The sequence below is a fragment of the Callorhinchus milii genome, unplaced genomic scaffold (genome assembly GCF_018977255.1).
Source record: "Callorhinchus milii isolate IMCB2004 unplaced genomic scaffold, IMCB_Cmil_1.0 Scaffold4, whole genome shotgun sequence".
Lineage (NCBI taxonomy): Eukaryota > Metazoa > Chordata > Chondrichthyes > Chimaeriformes > Callorhinchidae > Callorhinchus > Callorhinchus milii.
The window spans coordinates 69,762,644-69,765,744 of NW_024704745.1; the positions used below are offsets into that span (position 1 = coordinate 69,762,644).

At 42.1% G+C, this 3,101-nt stretch overlaps 1 long non-coding RNA gene across 1 annotated transcript; it reads right to left on the minus strand.

The window, feature by feature from the left end:
* Positions 1–1,641: 1,641 nt before the first annotated feature.
* Positions 1,642–3,101, minus strand: LOC103183245. Its single transcript, XR_488398.2, has 3 exons — positions 3,082–3,101; positions 2,251–2,332; positions 1,642–1,803 (listed from the first exon to the last, which is right to left on the minus strand). It is a non-coding gene; the product is annotated as an uncharacterized LOC103183245 (long non-coding RNA).

Consider the following 3,101-nt stretch of genomic DNA (forward strand, 5'->3'; position numbering starts at 1 on the left):
ACAGTGATTATGAAATATGATTCTAGTTCCATCTGTTATAAAGGATATTCAGACTGTGGGCAGACATTTAAACATTTATTGCACAGACATAGTGGTGTTACAGATTCCAATTTTTGACTAGCACATTGGAAGACATCAACTATTGGACAACACTGATGCATTCTAAGGAAAGTGTTTTGTAGAATCGAACAACAAATTGCATTTATATAGTGCCTTTCACGTCAGCAGGATGTCCCAAGGCACTGGCCAACAAGGGTTTGCACCCAAGCTATGGGTTGGGAACAGAGAGGGGTGGAGTGCAAGGGAGATGGCAGAAGGAAGATGACTGAAAGCACAGTCGAAAAGGAGGTCTTGAGACAGGCCTTGAAAGAAGCAACGGAGGGAGCAGGCGGAGGGGCTCCAGGATGGAATTCAAGAGGTTGGGGGTGGAAAGGTTGAAGGCCCAACCTCCAATAGTGGAACACACAGAGCGGGAGACGCGGAGCAAGCCAGTTCCTGTAGAGCAGAGGGAGCAGTCAGGAAACACTGAATAGGATTCCCCCAATAGAATCACTGAGTACATTCCCATCAAGCTTAAGCTAGTGCTAATGTATCCACATTTTCCCCATATCTTTCACCATTCTTGCTCGTAGAATCATAGAATTTTATAGTACAGAAGGAGGGCATTCGGCCCATCGCGCCTGTGTTGGCTCTTTTAAGGAACTCCCCCGTTCTTACCCCATAGCCCTGCAAATTTTTCCTTTTTAAGTATCTATCCAATTTTCTTTTGAAAGCTATTATCGAATCTGCTTCCACCACCCTTTCAGGCAATGCATTCCAGATCGTAACTACTCTCTAGGGTAAACAATTTTCAACTCGTCTCCAGCGCCTTGGGACGTCCTCCCGATGTGAAAGGGGCTATACAAATGTAATCTTGTTGTTGTTGCTTCTTTTGCCAATTATCTAAAATCTGTGCCCAGAGGAAACAGTTTCTCCCTACTTACTCTATCAAAACCTTCATAATTTTGAACACCTCTATTAAACTTCCCCTCAACCTTCTCTGCTCTAAGGAGAATAATTCCAGCCTCTTTTATCTTCAAATGTATATAATCATAATTAGAATAATAAACAGCACAGAACGAAAACTGCAAAGCAAGTGTCATACATGAACCACAGCAGCTTGACCATTTGCATGTTAAAATGCAGCATCATATAAATCATCAGTGGCGTAAACATTTTATAATTGGGGGTCTGAAGTCCGAGATCCGGGCAAAATTGTGACAAAAGACGCCAAAGTGATCCTCCACCTTCACCAAAGCCAATGGCGTCTTTGAGGTGAAATTGACCCAGGTTAGAGCAAAATCATCTGAAATAAACAGCGATTACAGGAACACAGAATGGGTGGTTTATAAACTGGCTACACAGCACTTGCACTCAGAGGCTGACTCAGAGATTGACATTGAAGCCAAGCTCACCATAGACAGAAGCTTTTACGTTAGAGGGGTGGGGTGATGGAAACATACTTCCGCCACCCCATTGTTTGCTGTCATGAGGTTTTGACTGTGTGTGCTGTGGGTGAAGCGCCCACAAGAGTAGAATACTTCAATTGATTTTTCCTGTTCCTGGGGTTAATTGCCACACATACCTTTAATCTATCTTCTTAAATGTGGACGGTCTTTGAGGGGGGGGTCATCCAATTTGATGGATGGTTTGTCTGAGAAATGGGATATTGGTTATTCTATTCCTAGTACCCTCTTTTCATCATACTTTTGCTGTGCAAGCAATGACACGTTTGATAGATGCAACACTTGAAACATGGTTGTACTGAAAGACAAAAAAAAACATCAGTTACAAAATAACTTACTTGCCACACAGTATGTGCACAGACACCACACACGCCTTAAAAGTCTGAAAATGTAGCATTGTTGTCTGCACAAAGCATCACATTCCCCAACATGGGGGTATTAACATGCGTATACTGAAGAATACGGGAGGCAAGCTGTGTAGTAATCCTGAGACACAGGTCATCATGAGGACACAGCTGAAGTTCAGCATCAACAGGGTGGGCGTGACTTTGAAATGTTTACGATTCCCCTTCTGATGAAACAAATGTCTATGTAATTTTGCATTCGATGTTTCCTTCTACCAATTGTATAAAATCACATTTATCTAGTAACATCTGCAAACGAATTGCTCTTGCCTGAACAGAACGGAATCTACCAAATATTATAAAGCTGCAACTCATCCAAAGCTCCCCCACTGCGTCCTCACCTGCATCAAACTCTGCACGTCCCCAGCCCTCTTCAGTCTCTACTGTCTCCAAGCAGATCGATTTCAAGGTCCTCACCATCACCTACAAATAAATATTTTTGCCCACAAAATATACAGTCAACTCATTTTACAGTATTTTCTGTGAAGCCCTTTGAGATGTCTCAAAGACGTGATAAGGTGCTGTATTCAAATGCAAGGATTATTATTATGAATCTATTCAGATCCTGCTTCCTGGATTATTATTACACAGCTGTTCAGTTCCTGGCACCTCCTTATCTCTTGCATCTTCACTTACCCTACCCATCTGCTTATCCCTTCCGCTCTGTCCTAACTAGTGACTTACTGCGTGTCTCTTGCCCTATTAACCCCACCATTGGTGACTGAGCCTTCAGTTTCTTTGTCCCCCTCCTCTGGAGCTCCCAGCCTCTAAAATTTCATCTCACTCCTCTATGTCCTACCTCAAATCCTACCTCTTCAAACATACCTATAGTCACTTCCCCTATCGCTCTCCCTTGCTCGGCATCTAAGCCAGTCCCTCTAAAGAGCTCTATAACATTACCCTATGTGAAAGATGCTATATAAATGCAAGTGGTTGTTCTTATATGGGTAAATGCAAAGAAAACCACTCAAAAAAAGTTTGATTGTAGATACAGCACAGATAGAGTGAACCTATTTCAGCTAATTTTTCTTTCAGCCATTGTTGCCACTCATTGCTGTTTTGGGTGAATTAATGTGCAATATGAGTTAGTCAGTCCATGTTCCTATATAAATTTGTGTCTTTGGAACATTCACTAACTATACATTTTCTATAGATTTAGTAAAGATCCTCACCATTGTATTCAAGTCCCTGC